Source organism: Bison bison, unplaced genomic scaffold, assembly GCF_000754665.1.
Source record: "Bison bison bison isolate TAMUID 2011002044 unplaced genomic scaffold, Bison_UMD1.0 scf7180017864503, whole genome shotgun sequence".
Taxonomy (NCBI): domain Eukaryota; kingdom Metazoa; phylum Chordata; class Mammalia; order Artiodactyla; family Bovidae; genus Bison; species Bison bison.
The window spans coordinates 4,608,250-4,616,671 of NW_011495061.1; positions in this window are offsets into that span (position 1 = coordinate 4,608,250).

An 8,422-nucleotide genomic window follows, 5' to 3' on the forward strand; every position below is an offset into this window, starting at 1 on the left:
CTATTTTGAATGTTAGTGATGGCATGGACCAAAGCATTGTAAAGATATGCCATGAGCTTTGCAGCCATATAGGCCTGGAATCAGATTCTAGCTTTACCACTGATTATCTATGAAATCTTAGACAATTTATATAAGTTTTCAACCCTTCATTATTTATTTGTTTCTTTAAAAAATACTTCACATGATTCTTGTGTTAAATAAGATGATGTATATAATAATACAAAGTACTGCTCATAAAAATAAGTGGACTTAAGAAAGGATTATTTGCTTGAAGTAACCCAAATCTTAAGCTCTAATACAAAAATGAAAAACAAATATTATTGTCTCAATAGAAAAGGAAAATTATTACCTGCAGATGTTTGTACCTCAATGATAAGGACAAATGTCAAAAACTCATTGTAAAGCAAGGCTATATTTATGAGATTCGGGGGCTTTGGGGATGTAATCCCTTGAGTACATTACTTTTTTGTGAAAATTTCACTGGAAATCTATCAGGACAGAGAAAATTTCAGGTATACCTGCTCATGTAAATATGTGTCATCTCAAGAATATCTACAAACACTTTTTGTCTGTTCATTAGAGTTTTCAAAGTGAAAACTTTTGATGCATTTCTAAACTAATTCTAACTGTATTGGAACATGCAAGAAGAAACAAAGATACAGTGTAGGAGATGTAATTTCAACTCAAAACAGAAATCCTTCTGGGAAAAATAAGTGCTTGTGTGTGCATGTGGTGGGGGAGGGGTTGGCTATGGCTAGGCAGTGAATATCAAACTAATATGAAAAGAAGGGACTCAGGATTCTCATGGTACTTGGTTTAAAATAGTTAATATCACCTGTGATCACCTAAATAAAGTGCCCACTGAAGGCAAGTCTTTTGATGATATAATACCCTAGACAGAATGAAGAGTTTCAGAAATCCACCTACAGTGGTGTTGGATCATCTCTTCTAATCACTCCAGAAACCTCACAGAGAATTACAGATTCATATTTGTTAATCCTTTGCCTAAATAATGGAGTGAAACCAAGAGCTATCAATGACTAAGCTGTAATTCCTAGAGCAAAAGTTGATTCTGTCAGTTGATATATTACAACAACTGAGTTCAACATCTCTGTAGATATATAATGAGGAATTTAAACTTTGATCAGAAAATAATAGAAATGAGGATATACCTGAAGGTTTTGATGACTCAAATTACCCTGAACCTCTGACTCTCCTGGAGAGTTTGCCAGCCAAAGAAGCTCCTCTTTGCCTGTATGATGAGGCTGCTCCTAACTTGTTTGAGGACACTTCAATGACTTCACCTGAGGAAGTTACCTTTCAAGGTAAACAAAAACTCCTTATCCCTCATCCTTAGTTGTTTCTTTTTCTTTTTTTCTGAAGCTCCCAACATACTCAGGAGACATTAAGTCAAAGCTGAGAATATAAGATTTACATATCAAAGAGTTTTAATATTTTCCCAATTTATTTCATACTAGTGTATAGGAATGGTATAAAGGTACCAAACTGAGGGAAGAATATCCTATTAGAGTATTTGAATTTATAATGTACAGTTGACCCTTACAAAGCAGGGGTTGGGAGCACTGATTTTCCATGCAGTAGAAAAATCCATTTTTAATTTACAGTTGACCTACCTATATGAGGTTGGGTTCCTTAATTCTGCAGTTCTGGATTCAACCAACCATAAGTCATGTGGTATTGTAGTATTTAAAATTGGAAAAAATCTGTGTATAAATGAACTTCCACAATTCAAACCTGGGTTCTTCATAGGTCCACTATAGCTGTTTGTTTAGTTAGTTAACTAGAACCTAAACTGAAGGATTCCCTGAGTAAGGTGAATTTGGAAGCCAGAAAAAATTGCCTGGTATATGCAGAAGTAATCAAATGTTTGGAAAGATATGGAAAGGTGACCTGAGTGTATCATATGCAGCCCATTGCCCGTGTATGCACCTTCCAAGAAGAGTTGAGAAACATCTTCTACCCCACGACACTGAGAAATTCATTGGTGAAGGAACATAATTATTTTTAAGAAGAAATGAAACAGCTATTGTCTGTAGCCCAAAGATGTGGGTGCATTCATGTCAAGTCACTTCAGTCATCTCTGACCCTTTGCAACCTTATGGACTGCAGCCTGCCAGGCTCCTCTGTCCATGGGGATTCTCCAGGCAAGAATACTGGAGTGGGTTGCCATGCCCTCCTCCAGGGAATATTTCTGACCCAGGGATCAAACCTACATCTCTTATGTCTCCTGCATTAGCAACAGATTCTTCACAGCTAGTGTCACCTGGGAAGCCCAGAGATGTGGGTGGGAGATATCAAATGAGAAATAAGATCAAATTTTGAATACCATATTATAAATAATTGCCTTATCAAAATTGTGGTGGTGCTCCAAACACATGTATATGGTTGCTGCCACTTTGATAAGGCAATTATTTATAATTTGGTATCCAAAACATCTGGGATCTTCAGGGGTAGCTAATTAAGCATGGCATTCTTAAAATCACGGATAGAGAGCCCACCCACTAATGTTTCAGGCCCCAGAATTCCATTGCAGTTCACCAATCAGTGAGGGTGCTTATAGGAATCTTGTTGTAAGTAGAATTTTGACCTATTTTCATCTCATTGTGGGCCCAATATCACCCTGATTTGTTATACATAAATAACTGAAATACACCTAGGCAACAACTGTCAGAATCTCCCCCCACCCCATTTAGTTTTCCAATCCCTGGAAAAAGGCTATTTCACTGCAAGATCCAAGTGGAGACTCCTGAAATCTACTTCTCCCAGCCAATATAGTAAGTCAAAGGAACATTTCTTTCTTCTGGGAAATAAGAGATAAATACATCCATCAAAGATGCAGTGTAAGACCCTGGAAGTATTGCTGAGGCAGCAAGATCCAGTTTCTGGGGCAGCAGGGTGGTGTCTTTCATGTCCAGCGTGCAGCAGTGGTTGCACTTACAATACATGCCGAGGTCCTAATGTTGAGCAGCAACTCTGGAGGGGTGCTCACTTGCTCAATTCCTTGCAGGGGTTTGGGGCATAGCTTTCACCCGGATACTTCTGTCTTCCTGGTGGCTCTTGATCTGCTGAAAATATAGGGAGTCTATTTTTGTTGCTTACAATTGAAAATTTTCACTGGTTCATATGCATACACTATTAGCATTATTTTTGTAAGTTAGAAATGCATGAGAAGAGCAGCAGTATTGCTCACTGAAACAACAAAATTGATGAGAGTTTTTATTTAGATGGCATTCATTGAAATAACGTGGCTCAGACGGTAAAAAGTCTGCAAGGCAGGAGACTTGGATTCGATCCCCGGGTGGAGAAAATCCCCCAGAGAAGGAAATGGCTACCCAATCTAGTATTCTTGCCTGGAGAATTCCATGGACAGAGGACCCTGGTGGGCTATAACTGAGCAACTAACATTTTCACACTTTCATTGAAATAGCACTATTACATATGTAAATATGATAATATAAATGAATATAATATAATGTAGATGACATCAGAATAGTGTTAAGGAGAAAGATCTAAACTCTGGGCTCAGATTACTTGTTTCAAATCCCATCTCAGCCACTCACTTGCTTTGTAACCTTGGCCAAGTTACTTAACTCTAAATACTCATGTTTCTCATCTATGTAATGAAGATAGTAGAACTGTTAGATATTAAGTGAGATAATATCTGTAAAAGGCTTAGAATAGTGTCTAACACGCGGCATGTGCTTAGTCACTCAGTCGTGTCTGACTCTTTGCAACCCTGTGGACTGTAGCCCACCAGGCTCCTCAGTCCGTGGGGATTCTCCAGGCAAGAATACTGGAGTGGGTTGCCGTGCTCTCCTCCAGGGGATCTTCCCAACCCAGGGATCAAACACAGGTCTCCTGCATTGCAGGAGGATCCTTTACCATCTTAGTCACCAGGGAAGCCCAAGAATACTAGAGTGGGTAGCCTCTCCTTCTCCAGGGGATCTTCCCAACCCAGGAATCAAAACAGGGTCTCCTGCATTGCAGGTGGATTATTTACCAGCTGAGCTACCAGGGAAGCCCAACATATGGCAAGTACTCATAAATATCAGATACCATTAATATCATGAAAACAGTAACACAAGAAACTTTTAATTAGTTTTAGCCTCTCAACAACCCACTGAGAAGCACTGGTATAATCCCCACTTGACAGATGAGGAAATAGAAGCATAGGAAGGTTAAGTAATTTGCCTAAGATCATATGATTAGTAAGGGGATGAGTTTGGACTCCAACCCTGAGTAGTATGGTTCCAGAATTTTCACTCTTAGTCACAAAATTATAATTAATTTACTACTGCTACTACTACCTACTACCTGCTACTCTTATTTTTGGTTATCATTGTTATTCAGTCCTACTAACAGCTGACTCTGAAACCATGGCTGACATCATATTACGGTCATAAACAAATATATTTTCAAGCTCATTAGAGCAATGACTTACTTTAGATGTGAAAGTTGTTTTCCTAAAACCAGATTTGGGTTTGGATTAGTCAACTCAGAGTAAATGGTTTTAATGACTCCTTGGGGAGCAGAGCAGCCTTCCCTCATAGACAATTTTAGAGACCATGGCGAGTCTGAAGATTAGTCCAGGGATTCACATCTATATCTGGAACTGAAGCTGAGTTGCAAAATTGAAGACTAGCCCCAGAAGACTCATAGGTGAGACACAATCTCTGCCTCCCCAGTAAACACATCTGCAAGTCATGCCTCATCCCCAGATAATGGGGGCATGTCATTACTCTTACCCCCAGAGTACAGGGGATGTCATTAATTCTTAAATATATATATGTATATGTATGTATGTATTCAAACAGAAATATAAATACTAGAGAAATACCCCTTCTTCCCCTTTGGGGACTGAAACTACCTAACTTTTTGAAATTTAACAAAACTGGCATTTTAAATAAAATTTCTAAAATCTCTACTAATCACTTTGCCGATGACTGGTGAGTACTGTCTGAATCTGTAGCTTGCCCCACCACTGAGAAGGCTACTGGTCAGGTTTCATTCGAGGGTCAACAGGCTTCAAAACAATCTCCTAGATGAGTCATATTCTGAGCTAAAGTGTGTTATAGAGTATGTTGACAAAGTAAGTTTGAAGCTTTACAAATTAAGTACTTGGGGGAGAACCATCCAAACAAATAATAATGCAATAATAAGTGCAAAAGCAACATGAAGTATATGCAAAGAAATGAATTAAAAAGTTTCAAGTTGGACATAAGTACCTGAACAGAAGCAAAAAAGACCTTTTTATTCAGATATATGCATTTGTGAATAAGTTAAAATAAATCAGAAAATAGAAGGGAGAAAGTTATAGAATCTACTATGTAACAATAGCTTTGAAACATGAATAAATTAATTAATGCTATAGTTATAGGTATTCCATTGGTCAATAAAGTACATTTTTCATACAAAGTCTTATTGAAATGAGCAAGACAAAAAGGATGTGAGGGTTCAGTCTAGCAATAGATGTTTTAAAATCTCTTTGAATGTCTTTGTGGGAGGAGGACACACCTAGAGTATCAGTCAAATATCAACATCTTATTACCTTATCATTCATTCATTCATCTTTATTCCTTTTATCATTATGCTTTAAATTGTATGACGTCAACAGTACCCCATGCCTGTTATATTTTAATATCTTAATTATATCAAACCATAATGTATACCAGAATTCCTTCCACTGAACACTTTCATAAGCCACCCTTTTATCAGGACATTTTTATTCTTCAAAAATCAATTGCTAAAATTAGGCTCAAATGTAAGGTATGGTATTATCAGAATGTATGCCTACAGCATAATTCAAGGGAGGGGGTGAGAGAAAGAGGACTTGATAATGTTTGTGGTGAGATTACAAGGAGGAAATATAGCATTATGTTGATTGCACACACTAACAATGTGAGAGTTGTGTTTGCAGAACTAACACCAAAAATGTGCTGAAAGCAATCTGTTTACATCTAATCTCAGTCTCTCTGATTACTCATTATTTTCCTCAATTTCTGCTATTTTCTTATTTTTCCCCCCAGATGAAAAAAAAATTCATAAACAAACAAAATAACTGGAGAAATTCTGTGCACTAGACTGAAGCACCTCCTCTCTGAGTTCTAGAAAATCAAGAACATCAAAGGTCCCTCTTGTGTTTTTCTTAGCATTGAATGACATCATTCTTGCCTGGAAACAGGAGACAATCCTGATTACTCCAATTAGACTGGAATTTATCTTGCCCCTTGCACATTTTAGTCTATGCCCCTTGCACATTCCTTGCACAGGCTGTCATTCTCTCAGGGCACTGCACAGTCTCATCTTGCAGAGAATAACTATTATCATGATGGATTCCTTTATACAGATTCATTTCCTACGTGTTCCACTCAACAGGGTTCATTGTCTCCTAACCAGAGTATCATATGGCCAATCCATGTCCATCAATTGCCTTGTGAGCTATGTGATCATGGTGTCTAAAGAAGTCCGGAATAATCTGGCCTGGGCTTACCTGAGTTCAAGGACATACACAATAGTAGCCTCTCTGCTACTCTTTGCTGACTAGACCATCATCCATTTCTTTTTTTACACAACCCTGACTCAAGCTGTTAGCTGTTAGAGATTTTGCTCAAAGGAGAACAGTTGTTGTTTTTTTTTAATTTGCTGTTGTTGTTTAGTCACTAGGTTGTATCCAACTCTTTCGTGACCCCATGGATTATAACCCACCAGGCTCCTTTGCCCATGGGATTTCCCAGGCAAGGATGCTGGAGGGGTTGCCATTTCCTTTTCTAGGGGATCATCTTGACCCAGGGATCGAATCCACATCTCCTGCAATGACAGGTGAATTCTTTACCACTGATTTTTAAAATTATATTTATGTAAATATCACTGATACTATTGGGATTGTCTTCATCTCCCAGATATTTAAGGTTTTAGTCCCAAGGATTCTACCCTCTGAAGGTTTTTTTTTTTTTTTTAAGCTACATCTTCTACCTCTCATTCCTATCCAATTTTCTCTCTAATATTCCAAAACAAACTGGTTCAAGTCTTATCTCTACTTGGAGCAGATAACCAAGGCCATAGGCATGTTTTCCAATTGAGGTGCTAGAGAAGACTCTTGTGAGTCCCTTGGACAGCAAGGAGATCAAACCAGTCCATCCTAAATGAAATCAGCCCTGACTGATTTCACTGGAAGGACTGATACTGAAGCTGAAGCTCCAATACTTTGGCCACCTGAAGTGAGGAGAAGAGACGCTGATGTTGGGAAAGATCAAAGGCAGGAGGAGAATGAGATGACAGAGGATGAGATCGTTGGATGGCATCACCAACTCAATGGACATGAGTTTGAGCAAACTCTGGAAAATAGTGGACAGGGAAGCCTGGTGTGCTGCAGTTCATGGGGTTGCTAAGAGTTGGACACGACTGAGCTACTGAACAACAACAATAACAATACACATGCTGAACCCTCCCTAACACACCTCAAGGCAATCCAAGGAAAGGAATTTCCCAGAAACAGCACCAAAGGAAAAGACTGCTGTGTGTGCATCAAAGGAAAGCAGGACTTGCTATTAACAATTAAGCTGAACTGGGGTCCAATCTGCTTGGTATCACCTGGCCTTGGACACTGAGATAACATGTTTGAATACAAAAATAATTATCAAATTCAGAAAACCAAGATGTTTTACATAACACAAGAGTAATAGTCCATATGAGACAATAAGCTTATTGGTTCTTTATCTACTGGTTTCTCAAATTAAAAATTTCTTCATGCCATTCCTTTTTTCTCTCTTACACTCTGTGGGACCCATGAGTGATAAATACAAAAGGTATTCATTTCTCAAACCACAAAATACACCTTGTTAATTTTGATCGTCTGTAGTAAGTGCCAAAACATGAGTTACTTTCATCCATGAGCTTTTCTATCTAAAGGAAAATATATATCAAGTAAACTGTAATTTCCAAGTTCTGCTTAAATCATGTTCTTGGAAAATCATTTTTTGTTATAGTACATTATTGAGCAAATCATGGATCAGTATGTTGATGTCATATCAGTCATTCATCTCAGTCTCAGACAAATACAAAGCAATCAAACATTTGAATTGCAATATCTCCAGTATAATCACAGCCCAGAGCATCTCTTTTCTCAGTCATAAAAAGAAGAGACTTTCCTCAATCCAGATAGATAAGCTATTTTATGGGAAGTTATAGCTCACAAATGCACAGATAGTAAATACAGGAGGGCAAATGCCTTTCTTTTTTCTGAAGGTTGAATTTGTTCACTCAAATGCTAACACCAGCATTTCTTCTGGGCCTGTTTAAATTTTGGTCACACCGGGAGAAAATTAAAAGAGTACATTCTTAGTTGCTTCACTTATTCCACACTGTATTAATATGGGAACATTTCATCAAGGGAAATATAAAT